General features: G+C 37.6%; 1 protein-coding gene across 3 annotated transcripts in view; it reads right to left on the reverse strand.

Annotated features, from left to right (window-relative positions):
• CDC42SE2 (CDC42 small effector 2) overlaps positions 1-24934 on the reverse strand; it is an 81561-nt gene that overhangs the window by 49043 nt on the left and 7584 nt on the right. For all 3 annotated transcript variants that reach the window (XM_064736318.1, XM_064736317.1, XM_064736316.1), the window contains exon 3: positions 17699-17781. The gene's annotated coding sequence lies outside the window, so the exon portion shown is untranslated. The remainder of the gene's footprint in view (positions 1-17698; positions 17782-24934) is intronic.

The raw sequence follows: 24934 nt of genomic DNA on the forward strand, positions 1-24934 counted from the left end.
ATAACATGCATAGTCAACTTTGTTCTGAGCACACAGATTTCTACCATTTCAAGGATTTCCATGTGTATCTTCTCACAGAGATAAGGCACTGCGACTGGTCACAGATGCCAAAGACAGAGATCCTTTCAACAGGCTAACAGATATCTACTACTTTTTGAAATTCTGTGTATTAATCTTTTACAATTTTATGAACAGATACACTAACAGTAAAATATGTTACCTTTTCCTAGAAAGCAACACATATATGCGTCAGCAGAAATTGTTCTATACTCTGCTCACAGAACTCTGCAGTTCATTGAATAGCATGCCTTGAAATAACCCCCACTGAATATGCACTGCTGATTACTTTATTCTGTGATGTATTTAAAAAGAACTCTACACATCTGCCTTGGTATCTGTTTTCATTGCATTCTAGCAGTACAACTATAAGGACATATTCAGACAATTTCATGACAAAATCACATTATTTTTAAAGGGAATCTTTTCAGTTATACAGCTTCACTGCTCAGAACAAACAAGCGGTCCTCTGCATGTCTGTCAGTAACACACACTGCTTCTCAATTAACATAATATTCAGAGAAGACCAGGTTTCATCCTTCTTTAAGTGGAAAGATTGACTGAAGTAAGGATTTATAATAGGAATATGCTGCAGTGGCTGCAGTGTCCATGGAAATTACTTTTTTACTAGAGGGGCAAAATTACAGTATCCACAAGATGAGTTAAGAGTATATACTTATCAAGTTCTATGTACTCTTAGCAGTGTCATTCCCCTTATGTCAATCTTGTGTATTTATAAAAGCTCTGCAGTATCCTCAGCAGCTCTTTGACAAAACCATCTAACAAATTCCTAATAGATACAGGGAGTCTGTTCTTTAGGTAACATTAGTAAAACACATACACAGTTGTTAGAGCTGTCAACGCTCACTTGCCAGATACACACCAAGCAAAACGTAAAAGAAGATTTGTTCTCTTTGCTACAAATAGGCAACAATACAGGACTGTAACTGTGCCAGAAAACACTTCATTTCTCACTGTTTATTAATACAAGGGTCTGTGCAAGTCACTAGAATATTGTATTCTGTTTTGAAAGGGTTCTCATATGGCATAACAGGATTTTAAAATGCCTCATTTTTTTCTCAAGATACAGATGTTATACTTACAGTTTGAGATTACGTATAGAAGTCAAAAGCCTTGTAAGTGAGACAACTCACAGAAGAAAAACAGGTTTAAAAAAAAACAATTTGGAAAGAAACCTTGGTTACTAATGGTGACCTACGGAAGTTACAAAAAACCTAATAACATCCTGTTTTCTGATAGATATATTTGCTACAACTGCATTTCTTTGCATAACTGCTCTTTGCCAAGCATTATCAAGTTGGAAGTATGTTTTCTAAGAAACAAATATATAGTAAAGTCATTGGTTAATTTGTGGCTGCTAACATGCTTGTACTGCTTCATATTTATCTGAATATTCATTTCTTCTTTCATGTTTGAGAGTTTTGTCTTATTTTGTAAACTAAGAAGCAGAAAAAACCTCCCTGAAGTTTGAAACTTCATTGTGTAGATAAATGCCAGATTAATGGAAGGTAACCTGCCTTGTCTAGTTGCAAACAGAAACGGCGATAAATGGACAGGCGTGCTTCCCATCTGAAAAGGCCTCCACAACACCATTAACCACTACTCTACACAGACATTAAAGTAACAATTGAAGATCTTGAACCTCTAGTCCATTTGTATGTTTTTTTTTAAATAGGCATTCAAATGCCATTTGAAGAAAAGAAGTGATGCAGTAACCATTAGTGCCCTTAGAAAGTTATTCTGATGATTGAGCCATTTAAGTCTGAAAAATATGCCCCTTCATTTCCTTACAGCTCACAAGCACTTTCTCATCCTGCCTTCTTTCCTTAACTTTTTGCCCCTTTTTCTCAAAGAATATTTTCTCTACCTCCTCACTTTTAAAAAGGCAACATACAGGAAGAAGGACAAATAAGCATCTGAATAGGGTGCACATTAGGGAACTAGTGCATCACTAGCCTTTTACTATTATTTGCATTATGAATGACATCCCAAGTAAAGACGTACAACACACACTGTTTTCTTTTGGAATAAATTAACCAAGGCTTTATAGTAATTTTCCCCATTTCATAATTTACCTTGACATTTTTGCCATGAATGTATTCCATATGTTTTGGGTTTTTAAAAAATCAATAAATATTCTATTGCTCTTGTGTATGTATCTAGCTTCTTGTAGGATGATCAAACTGGTACAGCTCAAATCTCAAAGAAATAAAGACACCAGAGTGACGGACAATGCAGAACTTGGGAAAACTAACCCCCAAACTACTAGGCATATTCCTCAAAATACTTGCACTAGCATGCTGCTGTTAAGTCTGAAACTAATGTTAGAATTGAGTGCAACTTTTATCTTTCTGCTGGTGCTTCAAACAAACAAAACAATAACCCTCAAGGTGCATCAAGCTACAAAATTCTCAGTCTCCTAGAGCTTTTCCTTTTGTGATGTCTGCTCTTTCCTTTCTGCACTGTGAAGGAGGCGTGTTAGATCCTGAGGACAGTAAGGGTAGGAGCCAAAAGTTAGAAAACAAAATAGAAAGAACAAGCCAAGCAACCATGCTGTGTTCAGCTCTTTATGCAGTAATGGTGAGAAACAGCCATTGAAAGAGAACTAGGTTCTTTTTGCTACTGAGTCCTTTTATACTTATGCTCCCACAACTTCTGTTAGTAGAGGAGCCTGTACTTTCTGCTTCTGCTCCACATTGTCCAAGTCTCCACACTAGCCCAGTCTTCAGACATTTCTCTTACCTACTTCTTGATTTCTCCTCTTTCCCAAGAATAGCTGTTCTTCTCCATCAAACACATGTGGCAAGGAAAAATTGTCCATTAAATATTAATTTCTGTACCGGTAAAAAAATAGCATCTACTTACAGCAGGTGTTATCAGCATGAAATAAAATCTTATTGCTGTAAGATGGCACAGTAATGAAGTTGCATTCTTCTTCCCGTTGTGGGCTCTTCAATTTGGTGATCACATTACCTGGTAATATTTGCTTATCCACACTGAACGAACCCTTTCAAGTACAAAGACCTCACTCTGGAGACTTTGTTTGGTAGGCAGGAAAGGAGAGTAATTACATTATTTGTAAGAAAACATATTTGAAAACAGTATCAACAACTGTCATACACATCAGAGGTATACTGTCTCCAAGCAATCTCTCTTGCATTACTTCAGTTAGTTGAACAGGTAAGGAAGGCAAATGAAATACACAACATACTTCCCTCTAGTCCCCAACCTTCTGACCTAAGCAGAAACCCAAAATGAAGTCTAAAAAATAAACAATGTTTTGACCATAGCATTTCTCATGCCAAAACAATGACAAGTCATGGAGTACTTCTGCTGATAACTTTAAAGTCCTGAATAACAAATGTGAAGTATAATACTTGTGCTGCCTCACTATGAAAAGAATGCTGCTTCCACGTCAAGTAAGAATCTCAATAAATATACCCATGAAGACTCCAGCATTTCTCACATCATTCAAAACCATTTACCCACTTGAAACAGGGAAATACAAGTTACTTTACTCAAGATCAGCTGCAGATTTTTCAGACACCCAACACAACAGTCAGTTTTTTCTAACATACATGACAAAGTCATAAGGAAAATGGCAGTGACAACCACTGTAGCTTTTTGTATTGGGAAGGATTACCAGGTTCCTTCAAGACCCAAACTGGCCACAGACAGCACAGTAAATTACAAGGCTTAGCTCCTAATGGACTTCATATCTGATGCTTTCAAGTTTAAGCCCAGAAAACAAACTCTTTTCCAGAACCTTCTACACCACTCTCACCATCTGGCATCTTTATGACAGGTAAACTTATTAACTAAATTATTTCTCTTGGTGACTATTTAGTTCCTTGGACCACAAGGTAAACATATATTCAGAAGCATCTTCCTGGCTCCAACTGTTATTATGGTGAAACAAGACAAACCATAAGAATTTCCTAATATATAAATCCACTACTTTTACTGGTATCCATGGTGCTGCCATGGTCAGCACATGCTTCCCTTTCAAAACAGAGACGAAGTCTCATTTAACACAGCAGAACTTGTCCCATGCCCTCATTGCAGCAACGAAGAGAGAGAAACCACTGACTAGTACAACAGCTTCATTTTCTCTCTAGAACTACTGCAGCAAATGACCATAAAACAGGCATTACACGAGTTTTTAAAAGACAAAAATAGCCCAAACTGGCACACTGCCTTTTACAAAAGAGGTACAATGAGAGATTTTTTTGACTTGGAGAGAAGAGGCACTATTTTCTTCAGCTCTATGGAGTCGCTTTCCCCAGTCTCCAGTTACCTTGAACTCCTAAGAAGCTTTGCAGACACTTTTGAAAAAGACATTGTAGTATCTCTGAAATATACAATATTTACAATTGGTAAATATCTTCATACTGAAGGTTTGCTTTAGCGCTCTGTCTGCACACTACAGAACTACTGCAAAACTCCATTATCAGACAAGTTAAGTTGTAAAATTGTGGAAGCCTCTCTCTATCACAGAAAAAAAGAAACGTGTTTCCTGCCTTCACACTTGTCTTAATTGTGTCTGGCTTTGTTTGTTTGTTTTGAGTTATTTACTACCATAACAGTATTTCATTTATATAATCCTTCCCAGTGAAAGATCTGTTGCTGAGTCATAAGAGTTTTGCTGGAGGGTACAATCGAATCTGCATGTGTAATTGGCTTAAGTAAATAAACTCAAATGAAAGAAGCAATTTACTTTGACTACATTGACAAACAGTTGCACAGTGACAATACAATTTACCATAAAAAGTTTCTCTGCTTTGAACAAGGTCCCATCTCTCCCAATGTCACACAACTGCTCATTTTTCCTTCTCTGTGTGTGGGTGGGGTGGGAGATATTTTCCTTGTATCTGCTGACAAAGATTCACTCTGTATATTTGGAAACAAAAACCCAAAGAAACACACACCAATTTCTTTGCCTGGGATAACAGTTTTTATCCAAAAGTTTAGATTAATTTGTAAGAAGTATGCGCTTAGATAAAAGTTGCAGTTGTTCTTGAACGTGTTTTTCCTTCTCAAATAAAGGACTGTTAAATATGGTGTCAAACTTTAAATCTGTAGCTTGGATTTCACTAGAAACTTCTGAAAAGAGTGCAAAATATAATTATTCAATTAAATATTTAAGTACAGTCTCAAGTCCTCTCCCAAACCAAAACATTTCCCTCATTTTTCCTGCCCCTCACAAAAAAATACAGAGAATTCTACAACTTAAGTATTGAGGTGTCTCCAAGTATTTTAACACTTGACCTTTCCCTCTGCACTTTACAAGTCAAAAAATATACCTAGTAAAAAAAACATGTTCTCCTTAGCTTTCACCTTCAGTGCTCACGTCAAGAGGCAACAAATAAGAGAAGCCAAGAAATCAGAAACTCATTCATTCTACCATTAAGCTTCATTAAATCGTGCTCGAACAGCTTAGTGGGATGATAGCTCTTCACCCAGCTCCTGTGCAGGACAATAGTGCCTGTGTAGCACAGTCAGTGGAAGTAAACCTGGTCCTGAACTTGCAATTCCCTCAGGTCAGTATTTTGGCCTGATCAAAAAACATCCTGGAATCTCCACATCTGCTGCTCCCTTTGCTCCGGGCTGTGACTTACAATCAGCTTGCAGGACAAATATTACGGACTGCATCTAGGAGGTATGAAAATGTAAGGGAAAACAGACAAAGACCTGTACATAACATCTTAAAAAATGTCTACTGCATTTGACAAAAGACTGGAAAACAGAACTAAAATAACTAAAATTTCCTCATTACAGTAACTAGATGAGCATCACGCAGTCAGTAACAGCACCTTTACCAGCAAGGTGCACTTGCTTCCTAAGCAGATTTGATTTCCCCTTTTTCTCTTATTTCTGGAGAAATAAGGAGTGACAGCTCACATGCGAGATTCAGCATGCAGGCCAGATATGGTTGTGGCCCTTTCACACAGAATAATCAGACACTGCCCCAAAGCCCTCTTTGTCTGCCACTCAGACACAGATCATTTGGTTTAAGGTACTCATTATTCAATCTCTCCCTCAAATAAGTGCCCCCTCTCTCTCAGACATGCAGCCCAAACTGTGGCCTGTGAATCCCTATCCACAGCAAGGTAATTATTGAAGCCTATCGCATTCCCATCAGTAGAGTTATCCTCAACTCATTCATGGAACTTCCCATGGAAATAGATCAGATTGCTCCATCTAAAAAATGAAGTATTTAACATCAGTTTCTATGGAAATAATCTGTCACAACAAGCATAATCACTTCAGAAGCACCAATGCAAATAACCCTTTGAAGTAGTTCACTTTTAAAAAGAAATTTCTTTCTTAAACCATTGCATCTTTAAGGATTTTGTGCACCTACACTACAAAAATCAAAACTGACTTCTTTCATGCTCTTTAACTAGTGACAATGAACTGTCTGCACTGTACCAAAGAACACTGAATTCTCCAGAAAATGCACTATCAAGACCCTTAAAAGCAACAAAGACACTGACAAGTCCTTAGTCATTGGTTTATTGATGTACTAAAAGACACTTGGATATATTTCAGTCTAAGCGTCAAAATTAAAACAAAAAAAATATATATTCCTAGTAAGACTAACAGGCACACAGGTTCATCTAAATACTATGCTACCCATTCAATTTGCTCATCCTTAACCCCCTGGCCATCCTGCGCTGGGAAGCTGCCCTCATTCTTGTCTCCAGGGCCTTGTTGCCAGGGCTGCAGCTGCACAGCTCATTGCTGTCGAAGCTCATGTCTCCGGAGGGGGACACAAAGGGTTTCATTATCTGCTCCTCCCAGCCCCAGATAAGAGCATTCCGCCCTCTCCCCCCCAGGAGCAGGCAGGCAAGCCTTTGCCAGACGTGAGCACTGGCATGAGGAGCTGCAGAAGGCACAGTGCCCTGCTCAGATGCCTGTCACCACCAGCTCCATCCCTCCCTCCCTCCCAGGCACGCACTGCAGAAGCTGCTCTGGATTTGTGATCCAGTCTCGACTCGTGACTTGATGGGGAGCTCACACTGCAATTCAACTTAAGAACTCCTCTGAGACAAGACCTGTATTTTTAACACTAGCGAGCACAGTCTCCCAATAAATCCAGTCTTCCAGAAAGAGCTCTGTTCAAGAGAAGTGGCCTTCTCTGGGGAATACAGATTGAAGACAGAAAACAGGAAAGAATTCAATAACCAAATGAGCACACTGCGCTGTGATCTCAAGCACTGCTCATTCGCACTGAACAATCCTCCCATGGTTTAATTTAAATATTTACTGGCACTAACAGCTAGATTCATTCTGCACACTTGTGAAGGAGAGGGCTGTAGGGAGTGTTTCCATTTAAGAAATGTAGCTAAATAAACAAAATTAGAAATATTTTAAAATTCATTATTTCTTGGACAGGTTTTGGTATCTTGTTAATTGTAAATGCCAGAATATTGTCAGCAATTTCATAAAAGGAAGTTGCTTAGCATTTCTGGTGTCAGAAGAAAGAAAACAAAATTAATTGTTTTCATTTTGGAATTCCCCTTCTCAGGGCAAAAATTCACTGCTAAAGAGCAGAAAATTATTAGAGAAGAGAAAGATATTAACTCTTCGTGGGAATCCTGAGTAGCAACACACAATATCTCATTAAATATGGGGTTTTTTGCTATGTACAAGTACTTTACAATGGAAACAGAATATTTAGTTCACGTACATCTTACACATACACTTTAAAGATTATCAATTCTACATTAATAGCAGATGCAGAGATTGAATAGGGTACAAAAGCATTCCCACACAGGGTGCCAGACAATCACACAGCAAAAGGTGGAAAGGAAATCACAGTTTATCTAGGCCTCTACTAAAGGCCAGACTAGTTTTTCACTTAATGTCATCAAATCAGCAATCCTGTTCCTGAAGGCCTGTTTCTTTACAACAGGGGACAGTGAAGGAAACATCTAGGACCTGTGCCAGCTCTGAGGAAACCCAGTCTCCATAGAAGGCAATATGAATTCCATTGCTTCCTGCCTGTAAGATTACCAGAGCACGCTGGCAAGGCTGTGCACTCACTGCACTCCTGAACAGTCAGCGGGTGATGACTTCCAGACAGTCTGAAACCAAGAGGCTGGCACCTGTCCCATGATGTGACATTCTGACCTGGGCCACAGGCAGCAGCATGCTGTTTGAACTCAGGACAGCCCCGTCCTGTTCACGGTAACTTTTTGAGAAACAGGTTAGATCTTCCCTCATGGGTTTCCCCTCAGTAGTTCTACTGAGGTCTTCTGGCCTCACTGTTATTTCTGAAGGGCACGAGGAAAGCAGAGCTGAACAAACCACACTTCTTTCAACGACATAAAAGTCCACATTTCGAAAAAAACAGCATATTTACAATTATACATGTCTCAGTTCTGTGTAAAGCATCTAATCCTGAAGAATACAACCAGTATTATTCAAGGGCCCTGAGTGAAATACTTATAGTACAACAAAAGGTTTATTTTTTTTCTTACCCTACAATTGTGGGCTTTCTTCCACCATGAGAATATATCATAAATATTTAAAGCAGGAACAAAATAAGATCAAGGAATGGTATAGGTATCATTGTTTACTTGTAATACTATGTATTTCAGTATTTGATTCCACCTGCTCTTTCATCTAGCCTTATCTCATATCTCTGTCTCCCCCACCTGTTGTGCAGCTCTGTAACTCAGATGATGGAACAACTAGGAGAGAGAACTGCAATTTCCATGTTAAAGACATACATCAGCTAGAGTCCAAGAAAAACAAAAGCAAAAAACACCAAAAACAAAACATGCATTTCACATTAGGCAGCAACAAGGCAGAAGTAACTAGAAAAATAAAGAGGGATAAGAGAGGAGCAGCAGAATAACACACGATGATGCTGAAATAACTGCAGTTCTTCAACATGCAATGTAGTGAATAATGTTGATGCCTGGCAAAAGAGAGTGAATCTTTTTATGTCACTAGTACATCCATTATTGAATGTCTGGAAATAACTAGCAGGTCTGTATATTTTTACATAGCTTGATGGATACCTCAAGCATTTCAGCTGCTCTAGTGAGATGTACACAAACCTATCACTCTCAAAAAAAAACCCCAAAAAACTGATTTAACTTGCTTTGTACTATACTGATATCCCAGACAGCTGCAAAATTTAGACAGTACTGGTAATACCAGCAATAACAGTTGGTGCATAGTGGTTGTCAACTTTGACAAATATAGACTGGTATTTTGATGGAAAATGGCACAGAGCTTAGGATTTTTGCAAAAATTCTGAAAACAAGTCTAAAATACATTTTTTCACTTCTTCATGAATATCCCATTTTACTGTAATATTGAAAATGTAGTTTATCAAAAATTTAATGCTCTTTAAGTGTACCAATACTAACAGCACAATAAGGAGATAGTGAGAAGTCTTTTAGAAGCTCTTCTGAAAAGCTACTGCTCTTAATTTGTCAAGTAATGGAGTTTTGTTCCTTTTGTAGCTGCATGTTACTAGCAACTGTGCTATTAAACACACCCTCAGAATATCAAAAGCTTCTGCAAAACAAGCTATTATTTCTGGATATATGTGAATCTTGCTTCTAGAGGATTCTCAGGTATATGAAAAGGAAAAAAAATATTTAAAAAAAAAAAAGGCAGCGAAACAAACAAAAAACCACTTCCACACTTGAGCTCAACTTGAACTACCAAATTAGCAATAGCTGCAGTGCTACTCTATTGTAAAGCTTCTGGTGAGTAAATGCTACGTGACTTCTTTAAACACATATGGGAATGAAAGTGTATCAACCTCTAGAGACTGGAACAAGCATGCACTTTTAACAGTTTGTTTTGGGACACAGATTTTTCTGCTACAAAACTTCACACTGGGCAATTAAGGCATCTATTTACAAGGGGCTACCAGTCACAGCAAAACAATATGTAGTACCAATACATAGGTTAACAAAGAGTACCCACAAGTCTCCATTACTACCTTAAAGATCCATTTTAGCCCAAACCATTCTGTAATTTGTAACACATATCAAGTCCCTTCCCCATAAATGGCATGACAGTCAGTATTTGCAAAGCTCTCAACTTTTTCCTGGGCTTTAAAAACAGAAATAGTTACATACAGTCTTTCTCCTGCACCACCCACCACAAAGGACTAAATGATGCAATGCTATCCATCAGCCTTCAAATTCTGGATCAAACTAACAGAATCACCACAGTGGTACCAACCTCTGTAGCTATTCTGAGTTAGAAGCAGCAGAAAGGAAGAGGCAGAAAGGTAACAGGAAGGGTTAGTGCTATACTGGAGGTAATAGGAAAGGCTGGTGTTCTAACAGGGGAAAGAGATGAAGAGGAGAGGCAAGGCAGGACAAGCAGAGAGAGAAACTACACTTAGGAAACAGGTCTGAAGTTTACATGTGATATAAAATAACTGGGTTGATTTGTTTCGATTTAAACAAAAAAAAAATCTGAAGAATGGAAAGTAAAAGCACAAGAGAACTACCACATTAAAAAGCTTTGCTGAAATATATCTTAATATTCACAGGCAAAGATAGTTGCAGGAGATATGAAGGAGTCAGATGGAGAGCAAAAGAATGAGGGTACAGAAACAATGGAACCATTGTATTTATGAGAGAGCACTTGTTGGCAAAATCATTACATGGATGGGGTTATCTGAAGGTAAATAAAATTTTGACAGTAAGTTGTGTTTTTATTCCACAGAAATTCTGTTAACAATGAGAAATTTCAGCAAACCTCCATGAATTTGTTTTCACTACAACAAATAAATCAAGTAGTAACACCTATATACAAACTGCTCTGGGGACCTGCACTTTAAAATCAGTGGGGACCAGAGATTCATATCACTGTGTGGCTTTTCATTTACTTGTTAAGTCACAGTCCATTAAAAGACAGTCAATACAGCAGTCTCTTGTGGCTTCTCAAGTTAGGGCCTTTATGTTAGAAGCATCTCAGAACTCAGATGGAAAGTTGGATTGTGAGATTGTCAGAAGTGTCATGTACCCCTGCAGTTTCCACTCAAGGCCTGACAGATGTTTTGAGATGCAGGCGCTACTCAACTTCAGATTCAGTTTGCTACTTTGTAAATAAAATAATTCCTCCTGCCTCCCAGTAATTAATTACAATGCTTTTCTGTGCCTCCCATCCCTCTTCTGCCTAGGGTAATTTATGTATACATAAAAACAGATATAATACATATATCGATATTTATATAGATATATATACTGTAACAAGTAACTATCACCCATGTACTCTTCTTTAACAGAAGGTAATTCACTCTTCCTCCTTACCTCAGTAAAACCATCTTTCCCACAATACTAGCACTAACTTAAACAGACCACTCTTTGAAGGGAGTTTGTTTAGGGTAGTCGTGCTATCCTCATTTTTTAATTCACTCATATTAATTAAAAAATAAACAAAAACGCACTGAAGCTACTGAAACTCCCTACTGTTTTCCTGCCTGAGACAATTCAAAAGCAGCAATCCTCATTTGCCTGTCAGTGGGATTTAAAGAAGTTCCAGGTTGAGGCCATCCACTCTTAGAGGTCTTCCAACTGTGCAGCAAGGAGTGAATATGCCCAGGATGCACAAATGCATCCCAGCCTCTGAATGTAATCCATAATTAAGGCCCAACATGACTGACAAAGTAACTGTTGACAAATACTTGAAATGAAGTTTAATAAACCAGCCCCAAACGGAAGGTCAGCCATGCATAACACAGTCACAGAGAGGCAGATCAATTATGCAACAGGAATAATGGAAATACTGGCCTACTTACCCCTCCTCCCCAATTTACTCAGTAACAGAAAACATTCCTGGTAGGATTAATAACTGGGAATGAAGAAAGACTAGAAGGATTAAAGACTGATTTCAATGCAATTGAAATTACATTTCAATGCAGAGAAAGATTTAAAGACAAAACGGGTTTCTTTTGAATTGCCTTGGTCAAAAGAAGAAATCAGATTCTTGAAAAATCTACAGCCACTACTTCATACTAAAGGGGGCAGGAGCAGGAAGATAATCGCTTCACTCTTTGTATTTTACAAAGAAAATAACATAACTAATTGGTGCCCATGCAAAGTATAACATTATATGAATGAAGCATATTCCAAGAAATTGATCAGTCTCTTCTGGAGCTAAGGTAGCACACAAGCAGTCCAGTCAAATAATTCTGAACATCAGTAGACATGTCACAGACAGTTGGTCTGTGTGAAATGACAGAAAGGAAGAAAGAAGTCTGTAAAATCTGCACCTCCAAAGAAAAATGTTACTAAAATTTTCAAGACTGTATTCTGAGTCTATGTGCAAAACTCTGAATAAGTGCATATTGGAACATGCCACTCCTTCAAGGGACACAGGTTAAAGTGCTTTTCCTAACAAGGATGTAAGCTGCACATAATGTTAAGAACAAAGCTAGAACAAAATCCATTCTGTGTCCTGCAGCGTGCTATTGGTCCAAAAGACAGCCTGCAGGACTGTTTTGTGTGGCAAAGACAAACCTGAGAATTAATTTCTGCTATCAGCACAAGCCTGTTCATTACTCATGCTTTCCGTCTTTATATTAGATCATTCATATGGGACAGAACAGGATCCTTTTCTTTCCTTTCAAGAAAATGGACAGCTGTATGATTAGAAGCTCCACCCAGAACTCAAGAACATTTAGACATGGTAATGGAACAAACAGATCTCTCCTGCTTGTGCTCACTTTCAGCCAGTTCTTAGATTTAACGGGAGCTTTTCTCTGCCTCTGAGCTACCTAACTTACTAGGTTTTAAGTATTTCAAGTAACTTCAAGCTGCGGAACGGGAGTCTTTAATTATTTCACAACTATAGCAATCTACTCTCACAGCGTAACACCAAGGCATTGCCTGGCAGCTTTAGTGAATGCATCGTATTGCACACACAAACCTGAAGTACAGAAGACAAACAGTAAGCACTGAACATAGCAAGGACTATTAACACTCAGCCCAGGATGTCAGTGTTCAAGTACACCCAAGACATTTGTCCTTGGCATTCTCTCTGCAGAGAGCACTTTGTCCCAAACATTAAGTACTGAATGGACTTTGGGGCATTTTCCACGGAGATGTAATTATTCAAGGTGGAGAAAGCCAGAATTGTACTCTTAAGCTTCTCAGGCTTTGTGCCGTAAATACAAAATGGCAGGGTTTTTTTTCCAGTATAAAATCACATATTTTTTTAAAAAAAATATTTGTTGCAAAGTACAGTGTAAAAGGGCAGGACACAAGTTTTTCAGGAAGTCTTATTTCCCACTGCACATAAGATTAGCCAATTTAAGAAAAAGATTATAGCATACAACTTCCAGAAAGGAAAAAAGTCTTATAGAAGAGAACTACTGGATTTGTAAAATAAAGTGGATTCTAGAGCAAATCAGAAGTCTAATTAAAAAACTCCAAAAATGAAAGATCTCTCAGGTGTATATTCAATATTTCAAATTACAGAAACTGGACATCAGGCAGGTATATTTCCCAGGATAATTCCTCTGGGTGTTGTGCTTTCCTTCTCTTCCCCATTACAGCACAGAGGATGACAAACCAGTTTAAGTATCTTATTTAGACATCAACCAATATTCCCTACACACTTTTCTATTCTTTTCGTTTACTATTCTCTGCGTACAGACAGGTATAATGAAATTTGGTTACCATGACTGCCATTGTCCTATTGACAAACTTTGTTTCCTAGCTTTCCTCTGTTTTATGGTTTCCAATGACACAAAGCCTCAGAGAATTTGTATTTCATGTTCCACATACTGTGTAAAGTGAGAGCAAAAGGACCATGGGCGTTCACATTAATATAGTTTAGCTGGGTCAGCTATGTTCTACCTCGAAATGCAAACAAAATGTTTCAGGGAAAAAAAACTAAACCATTTCTGAACCCTCGAGAAGCTGGATCAGTCACATAATTCAGCTGCACCCCAGTGATTTGCCCCAAGTTTAACAATGGAGGAAGCGGAGGACAGTAAGATACAAAGGTACAAGAGTCAGCAGTAATGGAACGGTTGCACAAAAGGGCATCTGAAATAGAGTAACAGGACAGTCTTCTACCTGTGTTACTTTAATTATTCTACAGGATTAATATGATTATATGAATTTAGAAGTTAAAGGTAGTTAAGCTACACTGAAAAACAGAAGTTCTTAATGAAATAAAATGTTGAGATCCAACATCTTATGTGAGTTTCTTTCCTTTCCTTCTTTCCTTTTTTCTTTTCTTCCCCTCAGAGTAAAAAGCACTGAATTAAATTTCAATTACGTAAATGAACTAAAATTTCTCTTTTTGGCATTGCTTCAAATTAACGAATCAACTATTAAATTGAAAATTAGAATCACAGAAAACTAATGAAAGTGTGGTGAAGTCTAAGCATTCCCTTACTCAGGAAACTAAAGTCTTGCACAGATTGGAGACCCAATTTGAAAATCATATACTAAAAAAGCAGGAGAACATAAAAGACATATCTGAGATTTTGAAGATGTGTGTTTTTTTCTATGGTGGCATCAAGATGTGCGCACAACATATGAACAGTCCACCAGCATTTTAGGGTAATGACTTCTGGAGGTAAAGAGTAATGCAGAAACATTGCACCAGCTTTTAGTTCTAGACATGAATGGAACAAAGGTTCCCTTGCCAAACTTTAGTAATTTACAGTTTTGACACTGCCTTCACAAGAGAGAGGTTTTTGTCCATCATTTCCCTCACCCCAGTATTCTAGAACTTTAGTGAATTAGCAATAAAGAGAATGGAAAAATTGAGAAGAACACATTTTCAATTATTTTTTTTCCAGATTTTTCTGAGTTTCCTCTTAACAGCTGGAAACTGTATGTTTAAGGGTATTGTAAGGCCAGATGAGGAATATACTAACTATGAAGAAGAGCCACAAGCCTAAATACTTCAACTTCACATGACTGGAAGTACATCCACAAAGCACATGGTCAGAGTCATGCGACAAAAGCCCTGGCATGTGAACAAAGTCCACCACACAACTGCAGTGAAGCAGGGAAAGGAAAAGTTGCAGGGTTCTAGGCAAACAGGCAGCAGGAAATGGCACTAGAGCACTGTCCATCACTATCTTACATACTTTCAATTTCTGAATTTCAAAACCTTAAAAAAATGAAGAAAAATATTAGGATCTGAGGCTTTTTTTTTTTTTTTTTTTTTTTTAATCTGGAATAGGCCACATAATAAGGTTTTTATGGAGATTTTACCGTCACCAACATCATAGCTGCCAGCAAGGAAAGTCAGGAAAGCTGCGCTTCCTGGTCTATGATTAAAGCTTCCTGGAGACACTCCTGGAGCTTGCACAGAAAGGCCAGCCAACAGGTTGGGAACACCCACTGCACTTCACTTGTCTCTGGCACAAGAACGAAACACGCATATTTTTGCACTGCGAGTTCTCTTTGCTTCCTGTCTGCTCCCGCTCCAGTGGCGTTCACCACTCACTGAACCTCTGCTCCACAAGTTCTGCTCCTTCCTCACCTGCCTTCCTGCACCAGTTGTCATCCATCCCTGTCCCCTCCTGCTGCTGCTTACAGTAAAGCCCTTACTTCCCTCTGGTTTTCAATACTGCTCTTCTTTTCCTCTGAGTTGTCTTCTTCAAATAGGCATCATCAGCATCATGTTTTACCTATCCTTATCACCCCTACACGTGCTACCCAACTGCCTGCCTTCCTTCTTCCATCCACCCTCACCGGACAGTATTTTTCTGGTTGTGAATTTTTTGAGGTTGGCAGTTCATAAAACTACTTAAAAATGACCTTAGATTTGGGATAGTTACTACAACTGAGCTACTATTTCTTTCTCTCTCCCCTTTCCTGACAGAGTCGAAAGGGCAGAGATTCCCATCGGCACAGCCCAATCCCATTCTGCACATGGTGGGCAGAAAACATTTTTTCACTTGGTGGGCACATAAAACATCTGGGAATGTCCTTGAGTCCCAGCAGCAAGCAGCAGGCTAGAGGAGAAGCTGCAGGGTCAGCAACAGAGACAGCAGCTCCTGCTCCCAGCGTGGGATGCTATTTACACTTCAGTTTCTCATGCCAAGAATACAATCACCTTTCTGTCACATGCTTCTCCAGGGTAAATCCCTGTGCAGACTTTCTTCCCCAGACTCCCTGGCAGAAACGTTTTACAAGTAATAGTGAAATGAGAGCTAAAAAGATCAGGTGATAATGGAAAGGAAGTGCACAACACTAAGGATAAGCCCAAACACGTCTGGTATCATCAGTCATACTGAAAACACTTCAGAATGTTCAAAGGAACTTGGGGGAAGGGAGGCAGAAAGAATGAAACAGAAAATGTAACACTGACCAGTATCTTAAAATGTAAAATGTAATGTTACCTGTATTTAAACAAAATTCAAAATACTTTGAGTTTTTTTAGGGTTAAGCATCGATTTTTACGGGTACTTGAATTACATACTACATGACTGGTGATTAGAAGCAGAGAGTAAGGTAAAATAGAAAGACACTTAGCTCCTGAAAAAGAAATCAATAACAAAGCCTGCAAAACACTATAGGGAGAGTTTTTGCAATATGTTTCACAAGTTACATCTCTTTTTGGGGAAACAACCTGCGCAAGGGATTTTTATATACATTTCCTAAGGTACTGATATCCTACAGGATTCTTTTCCACAACCTTCATTTGGATTTTTAAAAAGTAAAACATGAAAACAGTAAATAAAAATATTAAACGAGAACTACAAGCTCCTAAAATTAAATTGCTATGTAGAATTGAGGTCATAAGAAATTAGCAATAGTTTCAGGGTTTAACTGTTTCATTGGTTATTCGTGTAACCCCAGCAATTAACCCCATATACATGTGCTACAATCATTATCAATGAGCAAAGTCAAATAGGAACAGATTTGAGTATTTTGGCGGAGGAAAATTCAGGTAATTAAAACTACTGTCAATTCCTACACATTATTTAACACTACACCAAAACACATATATTTGAATTAAAAACTAGAAAGTAGCGAATTAAAGTTGGATGAATCCTTAAAATCAGAGCAAAGCAGAATAAACAACTCTGTAATATACAGAGTTGCAAACTAAATTATTAAAACCATGAAAGCTATTACACAAAGAACACCAAAAGAATTCAGTCATCTTATACTGGAATTAAGTATTGGAGATCTCTTTAGTAGCCTTAGTTGAAACAAAGGAAGTGAAATATGAAATACATGTAATTAGCAAATCCATCAAGAATTTTCCTTGATAAGAAAATTGGGAAAAGAAATGGAAGTGTATGTGGCTGCACATACCATGAATACCAGAATATGTTGGGGCAACAAGACAATAGTTTGTCAAAAATAATTTGTTAAATTTATTGAGCATTACAAAGTACCTGGATCTCCTATCACATTAAATCTGAACATTAATTTATTTTTATTATGAGCACAAAGAACACTTGAATGTCATAAGTCTGCTGGACTTATTATCAGGGCCTGATTAGAGCTCAAGAGGTGCCATGAAACCACATTCAGTCTTAGTAAGGTTAAAATCTGTATCACACTTTTTTGGTTTTGGTACAATGACTATTTATAGATCTGTCATACATATTTGCATCAACATTTAAAGTGAATAGTAAACCGAAAGTATTGCTTACCTGAATTTCCCAACTTCTGTTACTTTCTTTAAGCAGCAAGTTATTCAGTGAAGATATCCCCAATTTTAGAGAGCAATGAAAAACTGAAAAAAAACAGAATTAAGTTACTGTCTGTTACAGCACCTAATCCAAACTATTCACAGTGAAGAGCAATGTAACTTCATGGTTCCAGGAAAAAAACAGCTACCAAGAGGGAGAGTCAGGAGTTCCTCCAAGACTTCTCCTTTGCAAAGAACCGCAGGTGTCAGAATAACTGAGCTATTTCCACTTGTAAATGATTCCAAGGATTACGACTACCTTGTTTACAGCACCGCTGAAAGAAACAATCACTGACTTGTGCACTCTCAGGTCCTCTTAACCCTTATATCCCAGTATGCTTATACCCTGTTTAAGTTACATAAATTATTTTTATATATATACACATATGTCTGACATAGTTAAATGAAGTAAATAAGGAGCATGGGTACAAAAGCAGGACCTACTTAATTTTGGCTGCTTCCTTTGCTAGGGTCAGACTTTTATATTAGCAGGGGTGTGTGGAAATTGTATGTGTATTCCAACATAATTTCTTCACAAGTATAGCTAGTGATCAGATTTCAATTTACTGGCAATACCAGGTCATTCAGGAATAACAGTTTTTTACTAGTTCCCAAAAATAATATGTAACATGGCAGTTCAATGCCACCAAGTGTGTGAGGTTTAGCAAACAAGTTTTTTACTGAATCGCATCCATGACATCTGCTAACGAGTTCAGCAGTTCTCAGTTGAAGGAAGGGTGTATTGCAAGTACTGCAAGCAATAAAAGAAACACACTCATAAGAGCTGGCTCTGAGTGAAAAGAAGAATCACTGCTACTTGAAGTAGCAGGAGAATATTTAGTGCTGTTAAATCTCTATTCAAAAAACTCAACCCAAACAAACCAGAAGACTCTGGTATTCACCTGCAACGACAGTCATGAAAGCACTGATATATCAGAAATGGGTTTCAAAACAGACAGAAGATGTGAGGGAAGCTGAAAATATCAAACAATCTAGTTCACACTTCAAATGTGCATATAAAAATAATGTTAATGTGGTAGTAAATGAAATTTTGTACATCTCCTGTGTTAGATAGGGAAGTGTTTTGCAGATTTCACTAAAATAAGCAAAAAAACCCACCCCAAAACAGAGCAAAACAACACCCCAGACAAAAAGTTCCACCTCCCTTCTACACTTGAGAACTCCAATGTTTTAACCTTCACACTATATGATGAGGCATTTGCTTGCAGACTTCTACTGGGGGCTTTTTTATCATATCTGAGCCCTTCCTTGCCCACACATTAGGAAACCAAGTCTCTTTCTTCTTCTCAGACTGACATAAGACAGATTTTAAATGTAAAATTAGGGGGTGTTTATCTTTACCCATGTCATTTTCAGAAAAGATCGTCAGAGAAATTATGAACTAGGAACGAAGAGCTAAGGCAGATGAGAGCAGGTACAGCAGACAATAAATGCAGAAAAATGGTTGCTGAAAAGAAAAATATTGTGAAGGAAAAGAGGAAAGGGATAAACTTGTCTGCATGGCATTGCATGGCAAGAGCTGTGAAAGTCCAATATGAAGCAAATAAAATCCTTAAAGCCAGAAAGGCAATCATGTCTTTTTAGAGTAGATGTCAACTTTATAACAGAAGTGTTATAGAAATTTATAACAGAAGTGTTATTGAACTTTATAACAGAAGTGTTACTGAAATTTAGCTACGCTCTAGTTTAAGACACTGTGGACAATAGCTGGTACATAGACAGGAGAAACAGCTCATTTAGCTGCAGTAAACACAGACCTCCTCACTCAAATGCAATGCAACTGAAAGCAAAGTGGAGAAAGATTTACATTGGTAAATTTCACTCAGAGAAACCTGCATTATGAGAAATTAGCAAAGAGAATACATTAAAAGCACACATAACATCCTTAGCATGTTGAGACCAATTCTGTATAAACAATTTAAATATGTAATAACATTTATACAAATGAGGAAACAGTAGATATAAGAATATCTATATTTACAATCTCTAAGCCAAATGTTTTCCTCCACCCCTCTCCTTAAATAAAAAAAAGACTTCAAGACTTTCCTAAACTTCATCATTGGAAATCTAGGGACATGCTGTAAGAGCAGCAGGACAGAATAACGAAAGCCATCCTTGTACAACAACATCTTTAAAAGTCAGTCAGAAATGAGATGATCTGGACCAGTGGCTGTAAGTCATCATGCCACAGCTATTTAGAATTCCAGATGTATGAATCCTGGAGACTAAATATACATCCTAATGGACAATTTAATTAATAAAATCATTGCTATAAATGGTAGACTTTTGGCTTGAAAGGCTATTAAATGACAGCAGAGTGGAAAAAGTAGTTGTTTGCAGGTACTGCCACGGCACACTACTTATCCAGCAGTGCCAACTCTCTATTGACTCTGGAGGGCTTACTGCAGACTTGCCCACATCACATTCATTAAAAAATCCAGTTACAACAAGCATTTCTCGAAGTGGTATAATTTGTGTGAGAATTTGAAGCTGTATGCTTCTCTGAAGCCTTGTTTTCAAGCCTGTATTTCTAAATAATAATTACATTACTGATTTAACCAGTTACAAAAAATCACTAATGTTGCATTAGTGATTAACAGGTCATATTAACAGGTCATATTAACATTGCAATCCTGATAATATCTCTCAGATGATTTCTTATTTTACTTAGTCCATCCCAGCTCACAAGTCACATTTGCCTTCTATGAGTTCACTATAAAATCTGTGTATGAAAACAAAGATGACAAAAACCAAATCAATAGGGGTGAAAAAATGGGATATGGGTGCCCTTAGGAAAGTGAAATGTATCTATTAGTACAGTGCTTCTACTGAAGAGAGACATTATTTTAGAGAACCTCAATGGGAAGGAAGCATATTTTAGTGGAACAGCTATAAAAGCATCATAAGCATCAAAAGAATGGAGAAAATTAATACTGCTATTCCTAAGTATCAAATTCAGAGAGCAAAATCATTACTTTAGCTCCATAACACCTTCTAAGTTGTTTTCTAATTATACAAAACAGGTTGGAATTTGATACAGACTTTGAAAACGCAAGACATGTACACTGTAAACTTTAAAGATGCATTCATACCATAAAGAAAAAGATTTTCTAAGCTAAAGAGCCTGTGAATTTATAATACATGAACAGTTACTCTGCAGACATTCAGTCCTGTCTGCTAGAAGAAAAAAAAAAGTGAACTTCAGCAGTTTAACTGTTTTATCCATTAAAAAATAAAAATCTAAAGTTTGCATTGGGTTTCACTGTCTTCATTTGGAACTTTTTCATCATTTTGAAAGTTATTAAAAACAAAAATGGAAAAAATACCAATTATTTATTTTGTACCTAAGTAATTTTTATCTCCGTAGACATACACCATATATATACACACAGGTTTAAAATCTTCATTGTATTCTAGTCAAAGGCAAAGTCACACAGGTTTAAAATCTTCATTGTATTCTAGTCAAAGGCAAAGTCACATACATACAGGAAATTACAGACAGCCCATAGAGCATATTTTATTATTTCACTATGATGAAGTCTGTAATTGGTACAGCAATTAATTACACAGAACCATAATGAATGGAGTCAGTGAAACATCAGTGAATTCAGACCTGTGCATATTTGGCACCAAAAGAGACATACAGTATATAACATAAAAGACAAGTTGAAAAAATTGAGAAGGTTCATTTCAGTTTCTCCCATTCCTACCAGAGGGATATAAATCTCAAAATCAGAGCTCCTTGGAGGACAAACTAGAGATGGCGTTTACACTTAAGGTATGCCTTTAGGAGAAAGACACTCTGTTTCTTCAGGAGAAAGATACTTCTGTTCACCAACTTAGCCCTACAAGAGGACTTGGAACAGTAGCCTACTTAAACTTACCTCAGAATGCCTTTTCTTCACCTCAAACATTGTTTTCAAGAGATCCTTAAAAGAAAGCAACACCAAGACATTTCAAAACTTCACAATGTTTGCATTTATCTTGGGTGGCCTCCAGAAAATCTCCCAAGTCAGAAAAAAAAGGCAAATAATTCTCCCAGAAACTACTAGGGGTCAGACACCCAGAAGACTGGTGTCCACATCCTGTTAATCTATACTGGCATCAGGCTTTCCTATTTCTCCTCTTTCTAATGAAATTCCTTGGCTCAGAGACAAACATGCTTGCTTTAGAAGATGAACACATAACACTATATGAACACACTAGGGAGAAGACAGAAAGATACTCTGGGATAAGAAGCACAAAGTGCAGAAATTCAGCTACATAAAGGGAGAAACCTTGTATTTCACTTCAATTAGGCACTCTGAACTTTGAGTATGGAGAAACTCAGTAGGTATTAAAAAGTTTGAGAGGCTAAACCTTTCTAAAGTGAAAGAAGAAGTATCCATGTACTAGTATTTCTTTCTCAAGATTATTTTACTACCATAAAGGCTTTTATTTTTTTTCTAAACAGTGGGAGGAAGGTGTATTTAGTAGCATGCTTTTCAGAGCATGTACTCTGTTTTCACACCTGCCAATATAGACTTTGAAAACCTGACATAAGTAACTTCACTGATTCATCAGATAAAGGATGTAGTTTACTTGAATTTTTTCTTCAAAATCTAATATGAAAAATCTGTCTGCTTTAAATCACCCAGATGACAATCAATCTGTGTGGGACTACAGATCCTATACATAACAGAAACAGGTCAAGGGAATGATGGAATGAAAAACAATCCCACCCAAAATTACAACAGTCCACTGTCCAAAGTCGTACTGACTGACACGTTTTGTCTTTTAAAGACATTTAAAGAGAGATAGTCTAGTACATGGTAAGTATCTTTCTCCTCAAAATGCAAAAAAGGACCTAGCAAGTCACTAGATATACAAATGACTACACTGCGTACACAGCGATGTTCAGCCCCCGCAGAAACAGCCTTGAAAAAGCAGCTTGTTTTCCTAAGGCAAAGACTGTCAAAGCCATCACTTCCCACACTTGCACTCTCAAAAGGAGGCCTGGCATTTTGAAGGAAAAATATCACAGTAATAAGAGTTATTACTATGACAGATCGTGTACAACAAGTGAATAGCATTGTAAAAACAAAATGCAGCAAGTAATGTGAATGCACACACAGATGGCTGAGATCTCCGGGTGACCTCCCAAGTTAAGAACAGTCTGAATGTTCACGTCACGCCAGGCTAATAACTCTGCTCTGCTGGTGGCAAAGGCAGCTCTGGTGAACCTCCTGACCCACCTGAACTCCGATGCAGCAAGAGCATCTCGACTTGGATTCTTGGATCCTTCTTGGTTGTTTTGCTATAAGGTCTACCTATGCAATGATATAGTTAAGAAGCCCACTCCCTCAGGCCATGTAACAAAAGTCACATCATGACTTGGTCTGCATTTTGAACCCGTATCAATGCCTGTAATTCCCAATAGCAGTGGGTCAGTATTTTTAAACTAGTAAGTTATTGCAAGTAATTAAAATTTCTTAGACTCATATAATGTGCCGAACTGAAAAGGAACCACAAGGATCATCATTCCACTCCTGGCCCTGCACAGGACAGCTTCAAGAGTCATACAAGAGCATTGTCCAAACACTTCTGGACTCTGTCAGGCTGGGTGCTGTGACCACTTCCTAAGGGAGCCTTTTCCTTAGGAAGCAAGCACAAAACCTTTTCCTAATATCCAACTTGAACCTCTCCTAGCACAGCACATACCCTCAGGTCCTGCCACTGGTCATCACAGAGATCAATGCTGCTCCTCTACCCCTCACAAGGAAGTTGCAACAAGGTCTCTGCCTCTCCTCAGTCTCCTCCAGGCTCAGCAAACTGAGTGACCTCAGCCCCTATTTGAGTGGCTTCCCCTCTACGTCCTTCATAGTCTTCACTCTTCTCCTACTTTGAGGCTTGCAACAATCAATATAGTAATGGGGAATATAAATCATTCTTCATCCAAGTCTCCAATTTTTCCAAGTTTATTTAGACTACAGTAAGAAAGAGACAAAAAAAAAAAGTCAGTTTTAACTCTTCTCTTGTTGACTTTTCCAACATACCAAATTCATAGGTATTGATAAGTTTATCTGCAATCAGCACTAAGGGCAATTAAGAATCAGTTTCAGAACAGAACACAGTTCTTCTTTTTTAAAAAAAACAAATAAACTAGCACTGAATTAGTTCTGATGCTTCAGAACTAATTCTGTATTTGAGAAAACAATAGCAAGTACAGAAGAATCCAAATATGCTTACCCAAAATCAAGCAACTTAAACATTCACAATGCTTTGGCAGAAATCACCAGGACATGCACTATGAGTAGCAAGTGTTCTTGGTAGATATCTCTAGCTGTAACACAATGACTTTTAAGTCTATCCATAAGTTCTCAGAGAGGGAACAAAGAAATTGTGGAGCTTCTTTGCTACTTTACAAGATCATAATTGCAACTTCCGAACAGAAAGAAGATTCCACAATTACCTATATTTTATTTCAGTAGAGTTCTTTCAGAAGCACACATACACAGAGAAGAAAAAAAAAGATTAAAAATCAGACAATAGAGGCTTTTAATTCCGTCATATTACTTTTTTTTTAATTAACCAAAGAACATGCAGTCAAAGAACATGCATGTCAAAGAACAAGCAGTGCTAGTGCCATTGAGCATATGTAATATTAACAGATTCTGTTAATGCAGGTTCCAGCTTTAGCCTTCCTCCCACATGCCCACACGCACATTACCATAGTGATCTGCAAAATTTGCTGCCTGGGACTTCAGAACAGTACAGCATTTGACCTCAGCATCTTTGAATAGATGCAAACACAAATTAAGTTACGTTTTAAAGGACACCAAGTCACAAATAGCTTGATAAAATTGTCTGTACAGAAGAACATTGACAAAAATACTTGAATATGATCTCAACCAGTAGAAACAAAGTCCTTGAAAGAAAAAGAACAAATTTTAAGAATTTGAAAAAAGAGGTAGCATATAAACAGTATAAAAAACAATCTAGAATCATCCATTACCTCTGTAAATATTTGAGTACCTCTCTAATCTGTGGAAGAATCACTTTCAGAACAACACATTTTCTTTAATGGAATACTTAATTTGCATACTATTTCACTAAAATGCACACTAGTTTGGACTATCACAGGTCTGTGCCTGCTGTGAGTTTCTCCCAAGTAGGATCACTCTTAATGCAGTCTCCT

The sequence above is a fragment of the Zonotrichia leucophrys genome, chromosome Z (assembly GCF_028769735.1).
Source record: "Zonotrichia leucophrys gambelii isolate GWCS_2022_RI chromosome Z, RI_Zleu_2.0, whole genome shotgun sequence".
Lineage (NCBI taxonomy): Eukaryota > Metazoa > Chordata > Aves > Passeriformes > Passerellidae > Zonotrichia > Zonotrichia leucophrys.